The following is a 23188-nucleotide window of genomic DNA, read 5'->3' on the forward strand; positions in this document are numbered from 1 at the left end:
ACCCTGTCCACTGATAATTTTAGAGCAATTAATCACAACCATCATATTTCTTCTTCCATGTTGCTTTGCTGTAAGAAATGATAATGTTTATAGTAAATTACTCTAAAAGAAGCATCAAAAATGACTGTCTTTTCATTTTGAAATGCGTAATTTATGTTACTTCTGTGACAACTTGAATAGTGCTGCAATTAACAGTCTATAATGCTTTCCATGGTAAATCTGCTTTTCAGATATTCATCATTCAGATGTAAATATTTACTCCACATTCAAATGAGCTTCATTGATTGGGAGCAACTATTTATCATTCACTAGTCTAGAGGCAGCAAAATCATATTCATGCTTCAGTTACTTCAAAACAGCAAATTTTTAAACATTGTTCACTACTGGCTTGTTAATATGTATTTAATTAATTATAAAATGGTAGCAAATTGGGTTTGAACTTTATTCTCACTCATGAACTTAAACTAAGTTTAAAGGCAATTTTATTCTGTATGTGGCAAAGTCAAATTAAGATTATATCAAAGTTTACACCTGACATTTCCTTATTTTACCTGGTTTTGTAAAGTTCATGCTCTTTTGTGATTTTTTTTTTTGTTGGGATTTTATTTTCACTTCTCACACGTTTGCTTCTGTTGTATGAACTGCATCTTTCTCCACCAATTTGTGCTTGTCCAGGTTTGTTCTGTCTTTCATTCCAGGCAGAGATATTGTGAATTTTTGAGGAGGGACAGGCAAGGGCAGACAAATGTGCCTGGGATTTTTTTTTTTGGTTGTCTCATATCAAAGCAGCATCAAGTTTGTGAAGGTTGTGTTTACTTGTCCAACAGGTCACTCCAAAGAGACAGGCAAGGAAAAAGCCTCTTGTCACCTCTCATCTCTGCCATAGTCCTTGTCTCAACCTTTTGCTATGCATGAGATTATTTGTGCTTCCAGTAGATGCAGTCTGAGAAATAGAGGAAAGAAAACTTTCTGTCTTCTCATTGAAATAAAACTACTGAATTGAATAGAACCCACAAAAGATGTGCTTTAGCTCAAATAAATGGCATAGGTTGTGGTTTGGTTTTGTTTTTTGTGGGGTTTTTTTGTTGTTTTTTTTTAAAGTGTGCTAAAAAAACCATTTACTTCAGGGGGAATAAACTCCCTACAAATTCAACAAAGTGAATTTGCTCAACAGCTTTGAAATGTCTCCCTACTTCTTCCTATTTTTTTATTTTTATATTTTTTTACAAATATTGACCATAAACTTTTTCCTTGAAAATTTTTTTTGGGGAATTTCTGCTCTGCCCAATTCCATAGGGAAAAAAACCACAGATATTAAAAAATAAAAATAAAAACTAAAAAAATAAAAATAAATAAATATAAATATAAATATAAATATAAATATAAATATAAATATAAATATAAATATAAATATAAATATTAAAAATAAAAATAAAAATAAAAATAAAAATAAAAATAAAAATAAAAATAAAAATAAAAATAAAAATAAGCAAGTAAGTAAATCTGAAAATATTTTACTTGTGTTGCAGGGCTAAGAATACTTTATAGGGATTGTGGGCAGGGAAATCATCATGACGTAAGGCCAAGATTTCAATTATTTATACTCTTAACTAAACTTTAGCCTGCCTGCTCTTATTTTATATGATTAGGAGCAGTTTAGTTTTTAAACAAGTATTTTCTTTCATGACCAGTTGAGCTGATGCAACACAAAACTCAGGGTTTTTTTCCATGAAGAAACATTCCAGTACAGACTTTATATCACCTCAATTAAGCATATGAAGCTCTGAAGCTCTTATCTTAATCCCTGATTAAGTATATTATGGTATAAGTACTGATAAAACAGTAATTGTTCTGAAAGACAAACCGTGACTCAAGAAAGGACATGATGTTCCAATTGATCTCAATTACTCTAATGTAACTAATTCTTTTGTCCACCATCTAAATTTAATGCTTCTGTCTCCCTGAGGATTTGTCACAAGATCTCCTATATTATTGGGTTTGTGCTGACCTGTCACTGCCTGATCTGCATTCTCAAGCAAACCAAAATAATTGCCTTAATTTACCTGACAAGTCTTTTGAGACCTCAATTCATCACGTTTTTTTTTAAATGTTTGAGTTAGTTACACATGAATCATTAGTTCAGTGTATCTTCAAAAGTTCAGATTTTACCTTCTACCTGCTTTTGGGGGATTTTTACATAGAGACATGAAGAGCTAAACTTCTGCTCTAAGTGAACACTATTGACTCATACTCTGTGTAAATTCCCACTTTGGCATGGGATTACAGCCTTCAGTAGAGTTACTCCTGATGCATATCAAGAAGAAAATCAAAACTTGACCATCACTTTAAATCATCCTAATAGAGTGAAAATTTGCCTAATGGCAACCAGTTTGTTATTTTGTATTTGCAGTGTATCAGATAATGTCCCTCAATATGCATAAAACACTATATTTGTGTTTTTTGGGAACAGCATTTAGGCACAAGCATGCCTTTGTGGAGCTCCTTGTGTCATTCTGCCATGCTAAGTATTTTTCTCTCTCCCTAAGGGCTAACTGGGTACAGAATTAAGTACATGAATTAGGATGGGAAATATTGCCTCTTAAAATCTGAAAGTATAGCATGTTTTACCTTGAGAGTCTCATGCTTCATGAGTTGATGTGCACTTGTTGCATTGCCTCTCATCCTTCTCAAATGTACCAGGAAAACTTAGAAGTCAAGTCACATCTCAGTCACCCAAAAGGATGGGTGACTTTCCCTGAGTTTTTTTGTTGCAAAAGAAATCTCAAAAAAGCAGTCTGGTAAAAGCATTTCCTGAGTGTGGTCACCAATAACTTCCTTACTCCTAGGACAAGTAAAAATAACAGAGAAATACAAAAGAGATAGTCCTGGAAAGGGTTTTTGTAGAAGAGGTTATATAAAATATTGTTTAAAAACAACAGTAAGAAGGGAGGTAGACAGGCCAAAAGTATAAAGGACAAAAAAGGGGACAGAAAAGCTCTGTTTCAAAGGACTACTAAATGCAGCAGCTCATATGAAATCTTCATTTGGGAGCTGCCTTAACAACAATTTGCCACCCCATCTTCTGGAACGGTAAGGATGGGTTTATTTTACTCTGCATCATCTCTATTCTCTTGTCTGTCCTCAGAAAACATTGTTGCCTGTTAGACAATCTAAAGGCTTTTAAATCTTGGGTTGCTATTTCTTGCAAATGCAATCCATGATGCTGTAAAATAACAAATAGAAACTATTATTTGCTCACTTGCCAGCTGCTGATTTATTTCTCATCTACCACAGTGTGTCTTTTCTCATGGCAATCCCCAAACGAAGATTCAACACTCTCCAAACACTTTCCCAGTTTGGCTGCTTGTTGCTGTCTCCCTCACAAATTCCAGTTCTCTGTGGGCTCTGTGGAAGCCTGATGTCACCCAACTTATCTAACTTTAATTCTAGCAGCAATATGTGCTTCTGAGCCCAAACCTTGGCCTAGGCACTCTCAGTCCTGACTTTTTTTTTTATTTTTTTTTTATTTTCAGTGGGTCACCACTTACCTAAGAGTGGGATTGAATGTTTTGACTTATCTAGGTCAGAAAAGTAGACTTTTTTGGAGTCAGAAAAAAGAAAATGACTTTTTCAGAATCATGAAAGGTACTTGTAGAGCCACAGTTTCACCCCCACATTCACTGGGGAAGCCTTGTTTCTTCACAACCTGTGCATGAAAGCAGGATAAACCCCATAGTACATAACAAAATCCAAGAGAAAGGCAGAGAAAGGACAAGAAGGGAAGTCCCACATCAAAGGTTTTCGCGCAGCTGGACTACTCTGACTTCTGTAAACCATTCCAGTCACACCAAAAATAATAATGCAGAAACCCCTTCCCTACACCTGCCTCAAAAAACCTTCCACTGGGCTTTTTGTTGAGCCTAGAAGAAAGCATGGGCCATTGGGAGAATCTTGAAGACCAAGTCAGTTTAGATTTCAGTCTTGGGGGCCCAAAAGAGTGAGCAAATGAATCCATTTCTAAAGCCATTTGCAGAAATTATTTTGTGGCTGTGTTTTTTCCCCCAAAGGGGCCAAATTAACAGGAGCAGGGCAGATCTTAGAGCTCTTACTTTAGATTTTAAACTTTTCTTAGGGACAGCTTCTTCACTGGATGTGGAGAAATAGTAGAAAGACAGAACTTCCCCAAAACTGTGGCTTCAGCCAACACTTACCTCACAGCACATTGGAAGAGTTGCACATTTAGAGCAGAAAGGCAAATTTTGTGTCGTCTTCTGAGCTAGCACTGCCCTTACCCACATCAACAATTGAATTCCCATGGAGCCAAGGCTTGCAGCCCTTAAAACTAGAATAATAAAAATGCTTACAAGTCTACTTGGCCACTTGCATGAATAAATATTTGTGTTTAAGGACAGAATGGTTACAGTGGCATAGCCTTGGGCACTCCCTCATGGCACAACATCAGGTTTAAGGCTTTGTTCAGCTCTCTGGTTTTTAAACAATCTTTTGGTGGAGTAGTGTTTATATTCTACGTAGTCAAGCATAGACAATCAATTTTGGCTCATGTTTTGTTAATTGTCCTTAGGTCTGGACCTCTAGGAAATTGATAACAAAATAAATAACAGCTAAATGACAGATTTTTAATAACAGCTAAATGACAGATTTTTAAAGTCAATTATGGGATACAGTTGGATAAATATTATTTAAATGAAGAGAACTTATGACAGGATCTCCTTATCCCTCAGGTAGGAATTTCAGAATTTTTGAAAAAAAAGTTTTCTTCATCAGTCTTTTCAGTTTTAGCCCTGTTTATACAACTCAGTTCTTGCTTGATTATAACATAAGCACCTGGGATTCTTTTCCATCACCCCAAGAAACAGAGTAATCAGTTAGATCCAAATTGTTTGAGAGTGAGGGGTAAGGCATTCAGAGGGAGGAAAGAGAACTGAGGGAGTTTTATTAAAAGACATATGTACCTTTGCAGGTGCTTTCATGTATTTGCATGAGCACACCCAATCTGTCCCAGGATTTATTTGTCTAACTACGGTTTCAGAAGATTATTTTTTCTGTAGAAAGTGTCAGACCTAGATATAGCTTCCTATCCTTGGCACCTCCCTGAAATGAAGCGTGAGACAGCAGCGTCTAATTCTGAGCCTTTTGAACAGCTAGCTTGTCAAACCTGCCTGTCTTTATCATCAGGCTAATTCCCATCTGAGTTGGTCAAACTTTGATTTTATCAGTTTGGTCTGAATTCTCCTCCTCAGGGTGGGCTCTGTGCAGCACCAGAATCAGAGGAGTGGGAGCACCAGTGCCTGGAGCTCTTCCCAGGATTGTCTAAGTGGTCAGTGGGCAAGCAGCCAGACTCTGGGGGTCACACCTAAGGAATGCAAAGACTGTCAAATATTAACTCCTTTCTTTCCTGTAACTCTGGAGGAATTCCCTGCTGAGGGGTTCAGCTGTAGGCCATGGAGTGTGTGTGGCCACAGCCCAATTTGAGCAGCTCCTCTGGCTGGTGCTCAAATGGTTTTGCAGTTCCCAGAGCTGCAATGAATCCTCTCAGATTTGGTGAGCCCTTGTTTGTCTTTCAACCAACTCTGATCATTAAATGGAAATGGCCAGACAGCCTCAGGAAACACTGGATGAAATATGGGCTCATGTCTAGGATGGTTAGGGAAGAAGAATGGAAATATTTTTTTTTTTTCCTCATGAAAAGAAGGGGAAATACTTTTTTAGATTTAATTAGCTAAAACCATTTGTTTATCTCACCATTGTTTCATGTTGTGGTCTGACTGAGGAAAGAAAAGGAGCACTTTAAATAACTGCTACAAGGCAAGGCAAGAAGATACTGTCCCAAGCCTCTTTAGACCTTTAGGGATTGCTACCTTATAATCAAATGTAGAAAAAGGTCTGAAGAGTTATTTTCTTTGCTATATGTTTTATCTAGGCAGAAGTTTTCCTGGGAATACTGAACACCTGCTGCTCTTCTGCATGTTGGTAAAGTTGCTCTTTTATGTTGAGAGTATAGTGTGTTTTGTCTGGTCCCTCTTTGCAGAAGGGTCTGTATTCCAGAATAGATCTTCTGTACCAAAATTCAGATATTCCATCAATTTTCTGATGGAATTGGAAGGTAACTAACAAGATACACTTCATACATTTTTCTTGGATGTAACTGAAAAGAATGAGTTTCACTGAGACTACCAAATTATTTCTCTAATTTTTCAACTGCAAACCCAGAACCCCAGACAGCAATTTTAAATATTTTAGAAACATTCTTTCTGTCCTGTGTTCAGAGAAATCCTTAAGCTGGATAAAAGTATACTCAATGTGAAAATGCAGTGTGTTTATCAGTAGGGCTCCCTTCAAACCAAGCCAGAACAGTTTCTTAACGTTCTGTACCACAGGAATTGTGTGAGGAGAGGGATGTGAAACCTTTGTCCAAGTATTTGCTTTCCTTGAACTGCAGAAACTGTTTCTGGTGAATTATTTCTGCTTACAAGGGAAGTGGTGGGACGGATAAGGAGCTACAGCTGAGGCTGGTGAACATTTCTGTACTGGTAAATGAGCAGCATATGTTGGATGCCCTCCAGCACCACTGTTCACAATGCTTTTTTATCGAGGTATTTCCTTTGAGGAGCATGAGGTTGTTAATGTAAAGTATTAAGACTGAGTGAACCTGAAGTGGATAGATTAAATTTGTGCTGCCTGCTCTCTTTTTTATTTCTGTTTATTTTATTATACATAGGCTTGATCCATGAGTTAGGAGGAGTCCTGTGTTTTCTGTCAAGCTTGAACCTCAGCCTTACTGACAGAAATGGCACGAAATTTTGTTATGCACTGGAGATAACTAATTTGTCATTTTATTTAATGGAATTCTTGTTAAAGAGTTTGCACCCCTCCCTTTTTTTATTCTCCTCTGGTTTTGCAGCTGTACCATCTTTTTGTTCAAATTTTAATCTATTGAATCTATTAATCCTAACTTTTTTTTTTTCCATTAGTCTAGTTTGTCAAGCTTGTGTCTAAAGGCAACTGAGAGAAGAGTGCTGTCACTTTTAATGAATGAGAGAACTAACCTGATCTTTATATAAACCAATGCTATGAAATTGAAAGAGTTATTCTTACATTAAGAGTTACACCTGGTATAAATTCAATTATCTATCATTTCTAGTAAAACAGCAAGATATGACATGACAAGTTCTGAAGGCCCCAGAACAGCTCTGGGAATATATCTGATTTTAACACAAGGGGAAAATGGCACGCAGAAAATGAATTAATTTATTCCCATACATTAAATAGTTAAAAAGCTCAATCATTAAGCTATTAAACTGACCAAGATTTTATAATCTACATTTCCTAATAAAACAGTTATCAATAGTTGTTGTAAAGAAAAAAACTATGGTAGCAGTACCTAAATGTAGAGGAAATATTCTGTCAGTCATGGTGAATATTGATTTCTCAAGTAACACTTGTGTGGCAGTACATGCATTTCTTTGTGTAAATTCCTTACATTAGACAATATAAATTTGTTTATAAACTGATTATGGCATACAGACTTGGGTCCTATAGAGTTTGAATGTAGTCTTCTTGTGTTAAAGAATTCTAACTTTTCTAATAGTTAGAATTCTAACTATTCAAAAAATATATAATAATATAATATAATATAATATAATATAATATAATATAATATAATATAATATATATAAATATATATTATAATGTATAATTCATTATACATTATATATAATATATATTATATTATATACTATGTACAATATTATATATTATATTATATTATATTATATTATATTATATATAAATACTATATATAATATACAATTATCTATTATATAATTATCATATATATAATTTTCCAAAATGATGTTCTTCAAATTAATAAGGACTATATAATATATTATATAATATATAATGCATATATTATACATTATATAATATGTTAAATAATAGATATTAAATCAATATAATATACTATATACTATATACTATATACTATATACTATATACTATATAATATATAATATGTAATATGTAATATATAATATATAATATATAATATATTAAAATATTATATATTATATATAAAGTATAAAATGTAGAATATAAAACGATATAGAAATAAAAGAAATATATTAATATATTAATATAATAATATAATATTGCTTATATATAATATAATATATTATATAGATAATATATTAAAAATTTGTGGCAATTTTCTTTCAAATTATGTTCATTTGTAAAAGAAAAAGACAAGATTTATACTTTTGGGTCATTTTTTGTCTTTTCACTCTTTATCCTTTAGATGTCTGAAAACAGCACAGAAATTGAGGTTTCTAATGCTCAAAGAGGTAAATACATTTTTGCAGCACCCAAGGAAAAGGAATGAAAAATGGCAAATAACTTCTCCTTTGTCTGATTGGTTTCTTGAGTCGTGTTCATGGGTTGAAAGCCTGGCAATATTGGCACTCCTGTGCAAACCCTGCACTTGTAAAGATGCTTCAGGCTCTGCCTGGCTTTTGCTTGCTCTGTGGTTTTCTGGCAATTTCTGTTCCCTTTATGTTTTTTTTCATGTGCAGACAGGGGGTGTGAGGAGGAGCAGCTAAAGCTCTGTGCTGAGAGCATCTCGTGCTGCTCAGCTCCTGCCCAGCTCCAACACAGCCCCACTCAAGCACTCAATTTTCTGCCGGATCACAACAAAAACAAACCAATAATCAGGGGTTTGTCTTCCCCCTGTTTCAATAATCTTGGGTAAATGCTCGTATTGGTAGGAAAAAATAATGTTTCAAAGGGAAAGTAAGGCTTTGAAGTTGAGAGATTTCACTGAATAATTATTTTTCTTATTTCTGCCCACATGATGGCAGTGTAAGTTAACCTAAATGAAGAAAACAATTAAAAAAAAAAATTACAGTTTTACAAAACAGAGTCCTGTTGCTCTCCCCCCAAAATCTAAAAAGCAATGAGAAGTTTCCAAAAGCCATTATGACCAGTTATGAAAGGATAACTCTTCTTATTGTAAAAAGCCCCACAGACTTAAGGAGTGGTAAATGCAAAAACCACATGTAGCTAATTCTGAACGGGCATGGAATGGTGCTGGGTTAAAAATAAAAGTGGTCAGTAAAGCTTTGTCAGTCGTGCTTGTCTTCATCTTTTGGAGTCAATAAAGTCATTGAAGTAGAATTGCCACTCCCTGGCACGGGTTTTGCAAGTGCAGAACTGGAGGTTTGGGGCTGCAGGGGCAGCTGGATGCTGAGTGTTTCATCTCTGGTAAAAGCACAGAAAGTCTAAACAGACAGACTATTGAGATACCAGCTGCAAAAGAAAAAATGAAAAGTTAGGCATTTGTTCAGATGGATTATAACAGGAACAAAATCTATTTAATTTGTCAAGCTCTTCATCTAATTGTAAGTTGGATATAGAGAGTTTGAGTGTGTGTAGGGGTTTCTGAGAGTGTTTACTGGGTGGAATCAGAGAATTTTGTCATTAGTCTCAGATTAAAGCTTATAATGTTAAAAACAAAAGAAAAATGAGAAAACCCCAACCCCTAGTTACAACCCAACTTTAAACTTTTTTTTCTGATCTTTGACATATCTGTAAGCACATGCTATTTTTTTTTTAATTTTCAGTGCACTGTAATTTAGAAATCTAGTACCCTTAATTTTAAACTACAACCTTTCTTCTTTCCACATCAGCTTCAGATAAGAAAATGTCAATAGATGAACTGTGTGCTTTCAACTGGAAAAAGATTAAACAGATACTCAGGTCAGTCCACATGCAAGAATGAGAAGCATCTATGAAGCCCATCATGTTCCTTTGGGTAAGGTCTCAGATGAGTGACACCTGTAACCAATTTACCTCCTGATCAGATTACAGAACATGTGAGCACAAGCAGCAATTTTTTCATTTTCCTTGGGTTTTTTTGAACTCAGGGTTCAGCCTTAACAGATGTGACTTTCCTCGTCTTTTTCCTGATGTTGTATACATGAGGAATTGCAGCAGTTCTGTTTAACTTGTGCAACTTTAGTTCTTGAAAAACTTGGACTTCCTGATGTCCAGAGACTTGCATGGCATGTACATGCAGAAATAAAGTTTAAAAAGTGGGAACTGAAGCAGCTGAAAGCCCAGAGTGAGTAGTCCTTTGCTCTGTTTGTTTAGCATAGCTGAAGTCAGTGTTTCTCAGGTTGTAGAATATTGTACAGTGCTAGTCCTTTCTGGTTTCTCGTGTGACTACCATGGCTAATGAGTCTCCTAATCATGCATCTCTTTTACTTGCTATTATATTAGGTTATAGAGATAACCTAAGCCCTTACTCTCATTATTTATACTTTATACTCATTATTTATACTTTATACAGGTACATAGGAACTTCCTGTGGCATGCTGCATTCCCATATGTTTAGTGTTACAACTCAAGTGAAACCTAAAAATAAACCCCCAGAACAACTGGGGTAACTCATTCCCATGTCTACATTGGTACTACCAATGGCAGAATTCCTGATGGCTTCAGGACTCCAGTCTAGGGAGTTTTCTGACCACAAAATTCCTATTAATTTGATCAAGTGCTCACTTTGTTTTACCCTTATTTACCTCTGCAATATTCTTCTTTTGGAACATCTCACTTCTTTCTCAGTAGGCAGCCTACAAATAATACTTCTAGAAATTGCCACTCAAAACTTGCTAAATGTTTTTTTTTTCCTCTGCTCCTTCACCCCACCTCATGAAAAAAAAAAAATAAAAAAAAATCTGTTTCCCACCATATACTGTTCTGCATGGTCAGGTCAGGAGTATTTAATGACATTGCTGTCACACATTTTATTACACTGAGATATTATTCCATCAGGCAGTTTTCCCATTAATTCCACAGAATCACAGAACAGGTCAGGTTGGAAGGCACCACAGTGGGTCACTGCCAACCTCCCTGCTCATGCAGGGTCATTGCACAGGATTGTGTCCAGATGGTTCTGAAATATCTCCAGTGAGGAGACTCCACACCCTCTCTGGACAATCTGTTCCAGTGCCACCTGCACAGGGGAGAAGTTCTTACTCATATCCTGGTGGAACTTGCTGTGCATCAGTTTCTGCCCGTTGCTTTGTGTCCTGTTTCTTGACATCAGCGGGCAGAGCCCAGCTCCATCCTCTGACACCTCCCTCCAAATACTGACAGACACTGGCAGGGTCTCCTCTCAGTCCTCTCTTCTGGAGGCTGGGCAGACCCAGCTCCCTCAGTCCATCCTCACAAGAGATGCTCCAGTCCCTTCATCACCTTTGTTACCCTCCACTGGATCTGTTCCAGGAGCTCCTCGTCTCTCCTGTGCTGAGGAGCCCAGGACAGGGCCCAGCACTCCAGATGTGCCTCCCCAGGGCTGAGCAGAGGGGCAGGATCACCAGCCTGGACCTGCTGGCAGTGTTCTCCCTGATGCACCACAGGACACCCTTGGCCTTCTTGCCCACAGGGCACACTGCTGGCTCATGGACAATTTGTCATCCACCAGGACCCCCAGCTCCTTTTCCACCAAGCTGTTTTCCAGCAGGTCACTCCTCAGCCTGTACTGGTGCATGGGTTGTTCCTCTCCAGCTGCAGGACCCTGCATTTATTTCCCTTTGTTGAATTTGAGACAGCTCTTCCCTGTCCATCTGTCCAACCTGTGGAGGTCCCTCTGAAGGGATGCACAGCACTCAGGGGTTCTGGCCACTTCTCCCATCTTTGTGTCATCAGCAAACTTGCTGAGGGGGCATCTGTCCCTTTGCCCAAGTCACTGATGAGGGAGTTAAACAATCCTGGAACCAGCACTGAACCTTGGGGGACACCAGCAGTGACAGGCCTCCAGCTGGGCCCTGTGCCACTGGTCACAGGCCTCTGGGATCTGCTGGTCAGCCTTTTCTGCATCCACTGAAAGGGCTGCTCCTGCAGGCCACACTCCCCGAGTTCACTGATCAGGATATTGTGAGAGGCTGTTGGAAGCTTTCCTCAGGTTTACATAGAAAACATCCACTGCTCTCCACTCATCCAATTCAACTCATTTAAAATGTGATATTTAGTAGAGCACAGAGATAACCCAAGACTAGAATCTCCTGTGCTAGGCCCCATTCACATGAAGAACAGGAAAAAATGTCTTTTTAAAGGTGATTAACATGAAAAAAAGAGAAAAGCTAACTAAAAGCTAGGTAAGAAGGTAAGACTGTTGCAAATTAAGATAATGCCACATCAGGAACAAGGAGGGAAAAGTGTTCCAAAAGATAAATATGATGGAAAAAAAGATATATTAGACTGGAGGGAGGGAGGGAGGGAGACTGAGAAGGGCAGGCTGCTTCCTACACATTCGAAATACAGCTGAAATTAATTTAAAAAAATATGTAAAGTTTTCAGAATATCCAGGGTCCTTTATCTGTGATCTTTATTTGTGATTTTTCCTAATGCCTGATTTCCTTCTATGCCTAGACTCCAAAATGATCCAGAATTTGAATATTAACATTAAATTTGAATATTAATAATAATAATATGAGAAAGCATAGAGAGGCCCTGTACCAGTTTGAGTTTGGATGGGTTCCCTTTTGTTGTTTCAGCATTGGCAAGCAGAAATATGTGGGGGGAAATTACTTATCAAACTTCTTTTCTCTCCTTTGGAGAGAGCCATCAGGGTGGCTCAGAGACTTATGCTACCTAAAACTCCTGGGAAGAAGCATCAGAGGAAGGATGGGAATTGCATCACACACAATTGTGGGTTTTAAAAGAAGGGATGGATAGATCTGGATACAAACCTGCCACAATCTTTGTCGTTGCTACATCTGTCATCTGCAATTGTGTGTTTTCCAAAATAATGAGAGACAGGTTCTTATGGCAGTTTTGTATTCATGAGTGCAGGAAAGGTCTGCTTGGTGGAGCTGATTTAAAAAATATTTTTATTATTATAAATATAATAATATTTATATATGAGTATAATTATAATTAAAATTATTATATAATTATATAATGTAATAATAATATATTAATATTTATAATTATAAAATTTAATTATAATTACATTATTATATTAATATAATAATAAATAAAGTCTTTAAAAGGTTTCTCTGTGGATACAACTTACTGGAGTGTATGAGGCAATGGTCCTAGAGGATATGGTTAGGAATTTGAGCATCTGTGTCATATGGTGCAGGTAGTCTGATACCCAAGTTGCAGCCTTGTTTCCTTAGAACATTTGTTTAGGCTGAAGCAATGCAAGATGCTGAAGTCTAAGAAAATTGTTCCTTCATTTGTGTTAAGCTCTATTTAATGTTCCTTCTTAGCTGTTTTGTTGTATATATGCACTCTTACCATCAATTTTATTTGAGCAAGTGCATTCTAGGTCATGTCTTAAATAAATTTTGTCCTCTATCTCCCTATTAAACTGTCTGAAAAAATTCCTAGAGTGTTATAACTTGCTCTAAGGAAACACAGAGATTACTGGTTGTCCTAGGACCTCGACAGTGGTTGGAGAACATTTTAAGTGCAAGCTGCTGTTAAAAATTCCATGTAGTACATTTCAAACAAACTGCAGTTAGACTGCAACAGCTCTTAGATTAGTTTGGTGTCCTTTCAGTCCCTCGTGAGTGAAATCCTTGGCCATTGCTAGTGCTATAGCCAAGCTACAGCTGGTGTTAAAGGCTAGCCTGAGGCTCTCTGGAATCCACTGGGATTTCTTTTGTTCAGACTTTCCCCCCTGCCCCCACCACCAACTGGGCCAGCAAACCAACAGGATGTTTCTGGAACTAAAAAGTAGCTTGGATATTTCCATTTCTCCTGTTATCCAGTGCATGGGTGTGCCTTGAAAAGACTTTTAATTGGCTCTTCTTTTGCACAAGGCATTCTCAGCTGCAGAAATATCCCTTTATTGGCCTCTGCTTGCTTATGTAGTTCAGAGAGGCCTTGGGGCTTCTTTGACCTAGTTCCCTGTAAAGATTAATGGGAGCACTGCTCTCAGGCTCAAAGAGAGCCTTTGTTTATAGTTTCCACTAGCACAGTGGAGAGATTTGGCTTTGGTGGGCTTGGCATGGAGAGGGATAGCTCTGACCATCTTGCTCTCAGTGGTGATACCTTTCAGATGGAAGGGCTCAGTGGCACAAGTTTCATTACAGCATCAGCTAACTCTCTTTAAAATTGTGTAGAAGTGCAAGATGCCTTCAGCCCTGAAGTTCTTTTTTATCCCCATGTCAATTCAGAATTTGGGTTGTTTTCTGCAAGAAAAAAGCTCCTTATAGTCATTTAATACACAGGTCAACAAAGAGCAATCAGTAGACCAAATAACATGCCCAATTATTAATTAATAAAGAACCCTCAAATATTTTATGTAAATTAAAAGTATCTTTATCCAATGCTGATAATAATGAGACAGCCTGACTTTTCCTAGCTGGTTGTGCTGGCTCTAGGAATACTACTTGGTTAACATGTCCAGGGTGTGATGACAGCTTTAGCATTCTTTATGAAAACAGTATTTCCATGCAGAAGTAACGATGGAGAACTGTGAAACAGTAAAAGCTGAAGCTTCTCTTGGTTTTTCTGGATGAAACTTTGGCATGGACACAGAGTATGTAGCAATGACCTTATACAAATATATACAAATATAATGACCTTATACAAAGGTCATTTTGTCATGAGTGAATTAATATTTCTAAAGGATCATGGTAATGTTAACATCTAATATCTATTTGTTGTTTCTTTAGGATTTCTAAATTTTTACAGCATCTGAAATGTGACTTGTGCAATGGCCTTCCAAAAATGAGCATCCCTTGTAAATAATCAGATAATAAATACAGAATCAGTAAATAAATACAGAATCACAGAATCACTGGGTTGGGAGAGACCTTTAAGATAACTGAATCCAACCCATGCCCTAACACCTCAACTAAACCATGGCACCGAGCACCAATCATTTTTTAAACACATCCATGGATGGTGACTCCACCACCTCCTCAGGTAGACAATTCCAGTACTTTATCACTCTTTCTGCAAAAAACTTTTTCCTAAATTCCAACCTGTATTTCCATTGGCACAGCTTGAGGCTGTGTCCTCTCGTTCTGTCAGCTGCTGCCTGGAGAAAGAGACCAACCCCACCTGATAAAAACACCTTTCAGGGAGCTGTGGAGAGTGATGAGGTCACCTCTGGGTCTCCTTTTCTCCAGGATAAACATCCCCAGCTCCCTCAGTGGTTCCTCTCAGGGTTTGTGTTCCCAGCCCCTCACCAGCCTCGTTGCCTCCTCTGGATGCCCTCAAGGGTCTCAAAGTCCTTCCCAAACTGAGGGCCCAGATCTGGACACCGCACTCCAGGTGTGGCCTCACCAGTGCCGAGTACAGGGCAAGAATGAGCTCCCTGCTCCTGCTGGCCACACCATTCCTGACACAGGCCAGGATGCTGTTGGCCTTCTTGGCCACCTGGCTCATATTCTGCCTACTGTTGTCATTCTTAGATTACTCTAAGAATAAATTTTAGTAATGGTATTAGAGTTAAAAAGTAAACATTTCTTCAGCAATTTTTAGCAAATAATAATCTTTATGCCTTGAAGGACAGAGAAATCCTAGCTGCAGATGTTTGAGACAGGAAGTTACCTTGGTGGTTAATGGACAAGTATGTTTTTCTGGGCTGGCAATTCCAGAAATTACAGATAAACAGGAGTAGGACTTGTTCAGACCAAGTATGAAGCCTTAATTCTACTCCATTGATGTTCACAGAATTGCAATGTTGTAAGTTTTTTTCCTCCTTTGATGCAAAACAGGAATACAGGCCAACTCTAGGATACCAGTCTTCTAAACAGCTAACAAAGTTTTATTGCCAAGCAGAATTACATTGTCATAAATATTTTGGTAGTATTTATTATGAAGGGTGTGATGGTCCTGACTGCATTATATCCTTGGCTTCCTTCTTCCCTTTACTTTGACACTTTTCAGTATAACTTGTTACAGAACAGTCAAATGGGATCAAAAAAGTAGTTTAGAGACTGGCATTGATTTTTAGTGTTTAACTATTCTCTCAGTGGGTGGAAAATCAATTATATTAAACATAAAGTATTTCAATGTTGTCAATTTAGTCTGAGACAGAGAATAAACCTTTCTTATTCTCCCATATTGAGGTTAAAACTTGCAAAACAAAACAATCCATGTTACCCTGTGTCACTAACCATCACAACAGGACATTTCTATTTAAAATGTGGTGCCTCATGGCTGCAGTAAGACTTTTTATTTATACATCAGTATGTCCTTGGAGTGATGCTGCTTGAAGCAATGAGGTGCAATGAATTTTTCTCCTGAAACAGATTTGTCACATGAGTTCATGGCCACGCTGTAAGGCTGGCCCATGTTCTTGCTCTCAGCAGCATAAATCTGGCATAATTAGAAAGTCAAGAGCATCACGTCAATTTACTCTGCTGATTGTGTAGTCTCCAAACACGGATTTAATTGGATTGAGACAGCTTTAATCATAAACAACACGTTGCTCTCAGCTCCCCAGGTCGACAAGGGGCAGGTTGGGACTGACATGAGAAGGTGTGCCTTGGTCAACAGCCCCTGATAACAGCATTCTGTGGACAAAAAATGGAGAGCTATCTCCCTGGCACTGCAGTGGAGTTGGTGTCTGGCAGTTTGTGTGTGTATAATAAAATATCCTCGTCTCTCCATACAGCAGCTGCACTGCATGAGAAGTAGTTCACTGAATTTACTTTTAACAGTGTTTTGGTTTCAGTGTGAAATGCTCCCACACACAGTTTTACGGGAATGTCTGTCTTCCAGTTAGGCAGAGTAGTAACTAAAGAATTCCCTTCTCCCATTACCCCTGCCCAGTGGGGGAGGACAGCTTATATACAGCAGGATCTTTTTTATGTCGATCTGTAGGTGGAAGTGCCCTGCAGCCAGACGCTGGTTCTGTGAGGAAACTTGAGCAATAAAAATATTTTATGCTTTTAACCACCCCATCATTCAAGAAAGATATTTCTGCAGGTGTGAAGTGTCTTCTCCAGCAAAGCTTCCTTCAGAGGCAGAGTAACAGGAGAGATGTTTGGCACTGCTAAAGAAGAGGTCAGATGGCTTACGCTGTCTTTTCAGATTTAGTATGTTTTCTTTGCTGCAAGGCCAGTACATGACCTTGCTGTTGTTTCAAGGTAAGAGGATAACTGCACATTATAAACATTGGAGTTGTGGCAACGGGAGTTTACTTGGGTAGTAGGACCTACAAATTTAGGGCTCCCACATAGAAAAATGAAGACTGAAACCATGGAATATAAACAGCCAAGCAGTTTGTTAATTGAAGGGATGCTCTGGAGGTGTTCTGTGTCTTACCTGAGATGTTGCCCAAGTATTAAAGAGTTATTTCTTATAGTCCACTGGAATGAAATCCAGTCCAATGCAGAAATGAGTCCCTGTACTTAGGAATACCCAGTGGTAATTTGGGTGCCTCATGGACTAGTGAGCCAGGGTTTAGGACTGGATCATGTCAGTCGGATCTATCTCTGTCAAAAGCCAAAATTTTAAGACATAAACTTGGTTTACCTTTGAATTAAAGTGTGCAGAAATTAGTCTCTGAAGCAAGGCAGTTGCCAAGATGGCTTAACCCTGACTGTCACAAACCCGCAGCCTATACTTAATATCCAAACTGTCCTGTTGTTGCCTTTGTAAAGAAGGTAAAACATGGCAAATAAAGAATAATTTTGTCATGCAGCTGTGTACAGTCATAACTACTCCTCAGCTTTCTGGACTGACTGCAGCATAGCAAAAAAAACCCTCTGTGTAAATGAGTCAGTCCTGGAGAACTCGCTCAGTTATTGACCCCTCACACCTTGTTTGTTCCATTTTAATCAGCTCTAGCAGTAACAGTGTTTAGCCACAGGCAGGCAGGTCCCTTTCTTAAAGCACCAGGGCTCAAATGTTTATTTCTAGCATGGCTTAAAAGTGGCAGGTTGTTCAAAAGCTTTTGGGGTGCCTAGGGTTTGTTGAGTAGCTGCAGACTGTGATATTTCATCCCAAATAACACTCCTGTGAACTGCTGCTTGCAGAAGGCTATAGTTGTCTGAGAAAGGGGAAAAGGAGGAGAAAGCAGAGTCTTACATGACTTAACTTTTGTCCAGGAATGATGTCCTAAAGGCAATGAACATCAATGATCCAAGGCACTGGGCTTGCCTTGCAATATACAGATTATTCCTTAACCAGATGTTAATGGGGTGATGCCTGAGCTGCCCAGGCTCTGCTGTGGGCACTGCAAACCAAGACTGTCTGGCTGACACAGGAGACTTCTTGGAAATGCTGTTTCTACTTTTAAGAAGGCTAAAATACCAGCTTGATATTTTTATCTCTTTTTTTTTGTCATTTCTTTCTTCACACCAAATATACCAAATGGTACTTTGTCTCCTCCCTTACTCTTTCCTCCACCCCACCTGCCTCTTTCATTACAGGAGTATTTTGGATATTATCTTTACCTCTGTTGGCTTTTCCTAAGTAGATGCCTGGAACAAAGAGAAGCCACTTGACTAAAATGCTGTCTGAGATGCTCGATATCTGCTGCTGCTGCAGTGATTTTATGTTCACGCTCACTCAAAAAACTTCTTTTTGATAGGCCTGCTCTGCTCCCTCCCCACAGCTCCTAACCTGGCCACAAAAGGCAGTAGGAAATAAATTTCTGGACTCTCTTTGACACAGCACGTGGCCTGAGTAGCCTTGTACAGCTGTGCTGTGCCTGGGAGATGTTGCCAAGCCACACTGATGAGATCTGGTGATTCACCAGTTGACTAAACGCTACGTAGGTGGAGAAAGAGTGATGTAGGGTACAAAGCTCTAAGACAGTGGATTTCTTGGACAAAAACAATCCATCAGAAAGCCAGGCTGGCTCAGTGCTGGGGCCTGGTGTGGCTGCTGATGGAACAGACAAAATGGACTCACAGGGAAAGGCTGCCTGCACACAGGCAGATGTTTATACCATCACACTGGTGAAGTAAACACCCAGTACCTGACTACTGATCTGTGACAAATTTGAAGTGCTTTGCTTTTGGACTGGGTCTTTAAATGGAAAATATATCCTACCCTGCTTGTGGGAAACTTCATGTTATTTTAATTCCTCCTGTCCTTAAAATAATTCATCTTGCTGATTATACAGGCTTATGAAGCTTCAGACGGTGTGAGTCTTTTCTTTGGTGCTTATTCTCAAGCTTGTCAAATCAAGAACTATGCTTTTAAAGTTTCTAAACAGTGACATTCCTCAATAAACAATTTCTAAATAATACAGAGAACACAAAAATCTGGAGCACTAATGAAATCTTTTCTGCATGTTAACGCATTTGAATAAACTTTATTTTTTTAACTGGGAATCACTTCTGCCTGCTTCCTTTTAGTTAAGGTTGACTTAAATAAAAAGCCAAGTTTGTGTTTTAGCTTGAACAGACTTTTTATACTGAAATTTTACCCTCATATGAAACTGATTTAAAAAACACAGAAACAGGTAGTGGGAAGAACTCAACTTCAAGAGAAATTTTCTAGAATGCATATTGTTTTTTACTTTTGTGAATAAAGTCGAAACAAAACAAACCTTAAAATAAACAGACAATTTTGCCTGCAATGCTTCCTTCTACCAATTTTCCTTGTGTTATCTCCAATCCCCCAATGCAGACAGAGAGAGAGAATATGGTCTCATTACTTTGTTACATTTATATTTACTTTTTGATATTTATTTTAATATAAATATTTATTATAAAGTTGAAGAGAGTCCTTGCCATGACTTAGTGCTTTTAGCCTCTGACTGGGACAAGGGAATGCAGAAATCAAGACTTGGGATTTTATTACAATAGTCCTACTGAGCTCTTGGTCATAATTTGTACAGTGCTGTTATGACTTCTGCATTTATTCTCCACCTACAAAGTGTTGTCTTGGGGAAAGGGGCCACCTGCAGAATAAATGCTGTTAAACCAATGCTGGTTTTACTTCCATTCTTTAGGTGCTTACATAATTTGCTTGAATTTTTACTGATTTTTTTTCCACTGGCTAATGAGATGTATCACACTTTTCTGCCTTCTACTAAAATATTTTGTCCTTCTGAAACTTTCAAATCTCTATTAAACTATTATTTTACAGATTTACAACCTCGTGTGTGCTTTAAATCTTTTAAGAAAGCTCACAGCTCTTTCTCAGCCAAGCTTGGGGATTTTTGCCCCTCTCAACCTTAATCCCAGCCTCTGCCAGCACCAAGTCTTGTCCTAGACCTGTGGTCACTTCAGCACTGTGATACAAATCTAGCTCTAAATCACTGAATTTCACTACATTATCTCTACTCCCACCCTAAACCATGCAACCCAAGAGCTTCTGCCCACTTAGGACATAATCCAATTCCCAAGTGATTCACAGCCTTCATCCTAATCTATAGGCACTTCCAAAATTTATTTGCAGCAATGTGTGAACTGAGCTCTCACTCTAAATCTATTATAATATATATTTATAATATAAATATATTCTTAGTGCCCTTACCTAACATGTAGGATTGAACAATAAGCATTGCTCTTGCCAATTTTTGTTAATTTTAAGTTTGCTTTTACACCTAACCTGAAAAATCTGCATCTGTTCCAGTGTTCAATCTGCTAGATCCCTGTACTTTGGGGATCAAGATGCTCTAATTGAGCCTGAATCTGGCTTTAACACCTCTGAATGGCAGGCTCCACCATGAACTGTGCTCTATTTCCAGTATCTGAGCCTCCCCAAAACAGCTCAGCTCTCCTCTCAGCCTGGGCTCTCTTGAACAGCAAACCTTAGCCCTAATTCTTTTCTGTCCATATATCCAATCACTTGTCCTTTGCACATGGCCTTTGCAGTGATTCAAAAGGGCTGGGTATATATAAACACAGTCCTCCATCTGATCCTGACCTCTGCCTTTAACTTCTGGTGGGTTTAACTTCAGCTCATTCTCTCTGAGGCCTCCAGCTTCAAATTGAGGGTGACAAGGTTAATCCAGCTGCTGTTGGAAATGCAGCTGTGTTCTGGTTCACCTGTCCCTCACTGCAGGTGTTCCAGGTCCTGGCACATCCTCATCTCCAAATGTCTGCTGCCCTGAGCTCTTTAATTACACAAAGAAAACCTGCATTAATAGGAGAGTGCTGGGTTTGAAATGAGCTCAAACTTTTGAATTCTAACTCTGGGAACATAATAGACATTTCTGCCAAACTACTTTTGGTGGGTAAATTTCTATAATTTGTCCATCTTTACTCATATTTTCTTTCAAGTTATCTCTTGGGTTTTTAATTTGTTCCATACTCTTTTGTTATCCTTGATCTCTTGAAACAGACATCCATGAGTATCCATGAGTCTTAAACGTTGGTTCGAAAGGCTTTATCACTCAGAGATTTACTTTTCCTCTTTGTGTAAAAGGTTATAATTATAGATCATCTGAATCTTCAAAGAAATCTTTATATATCAGAAAAGTTACGTGCAGTATTTTGGCATGGTAACAAAATATTTTGCAAAGAGACAGACCAACAAGATTTTTTTTTTTTTTTCTATTGGCTGCACTTTTTCTGCTGAGAGAAATGACATCATGTTTTTCATAATGCTGAAATTATAAACTGGCTCTTCCTTGCTTTCTGAGACAGCTGATAATTTTAATTTTAATTTTTTTTGCCTTTGTGTTTTTTGAGCATGGGCTCTATGGAAGATGACAACTTCAGATTACATCTTGGAAGTCCAGAAGACAACTTCATGGTCATGATTGTCACCACTTGTCATCCCTTCCTTTGACAAAAAGGATTCAGCTGATTTTCTGCACAACAGCTATTATGCTTTCCCAACTTAGAGAGCAATCTTTAAAAATAAATTTAATAACAAGTCCTTGGATTATTGTTTGTGAGTTGAAATTATTTGACAGTAAGTGCTCTAGGTATTTCAGTGAATGGTATTTCAATTTTTATGATCTTGAGGAGAAGGTGGTTGGAGTTTTTGCTGAAACTCTGGATATATGGAGCTATTGGCCAAACATGAAAACCTTTAGACCCTGAAAAAACCCAGCTGTTTTGTTCTGCCCAGGAAGACTGCAGCCTCTAGGTGCTGACAGAATCCCCAAATATATTTGAGTACATTAAAGGAAAAATATTTAGGGCTAGGTGGCTTCCTTCTACATGCAAAAAAACCAATATTTTTTGGATTCAATTGCTGAGTATTCACTAAGCTCCTGAGGATTTCAATGTTGAGCATCTCTTATTTAAGGCTGGGATTGATTATTTACGTGTGTGTTTGGGTTTTTGGTGGAGTTTTTTTGGTGGTTTATTTTTCCTCCTCACAACAAATGAAATATATTCTATGTATTAGTTAGACACACAATTATTTCAAAAAAATTAAATTATTTTTCAAAATTTTTTTTATTAAAAAACTATCAAAAACTATTTCAAAAATTCTTCTTAACATCAGATGTGTGTGCTTCTTAATATCAAATGTAATTTAGGACAGAAAAAGGTTTAATTTAAAAAGCAACCTTAGAGATTACCTTTTCCTATAACTGTTAACAATGATTAGTTATGGCCCTTCACCCTGTGAGAACAGAAGCTTAGGTGGTCCTTCTACCACATGATCATTTTCTTGGCTTGTTCCCTTGAGGAACAAAGAGAAACTTGTTCTTTTTTCTAGGGAAGAAATTAGTGAAGACAAGCAAAGATTTCTAGGAAGTTTGAAACACTATAACAGATGGAAAACTCATGGAACCCCAGGAGAGGTTTCTTTAACAGAGAAGTGGGGTTTGGTAAACCACAGTGTTTCAGCTGTTCTTTTGCAGCTAAAAGTATCTGAGAAGTCCAAATGGGGAGTGACATCCGTGTCTGAAAAAGGAAGATTTTGTTTGTTTGCTTGTTTTTGTTTTTTATTATTTTTAATTGTTATTCTGTGGTGCTTCCCAGCAAAGAATTCGATTTTATTATTTTTTTTCCTGAGGTATGTCTTTATCTGGATTAAGTCTTGAGGTTCTTGTAAATCTAAGAAAGGGAATGCTTTAATCTCCAATGTTCTAAAATATTATCTGAGCAAAAAGTTGTCCCCAAGTACACAAACCTGTGTGTACTTGTTCCTCTCTTACCTGACCTCAGATAATTCACTCTACTTCTCCTGTGTTTTTACCCTTAAAAATCTGTAACGAAGTTGTAGTGTTTATATCTCACAGCTGCTTGCTCTAATCCATCTAGCCAATCTAGAAATCACCTTC

Source organism: Cyanistes caeruleus, chromosome 6, assembly GCF_971803275.1.
Source record: "Cyanistes caeruleus chromosome 6, bCyaCae1.hap1.1, whole genome shotgun sequence".
In the NCBI taxonomy this organism is placed as follows: domain Eukaryota; kingdom Metazoa; phylum Chordata; class Aves; order Passeriformes; family Paridae; genus Cyanistes; species Cyanistes caeruleus.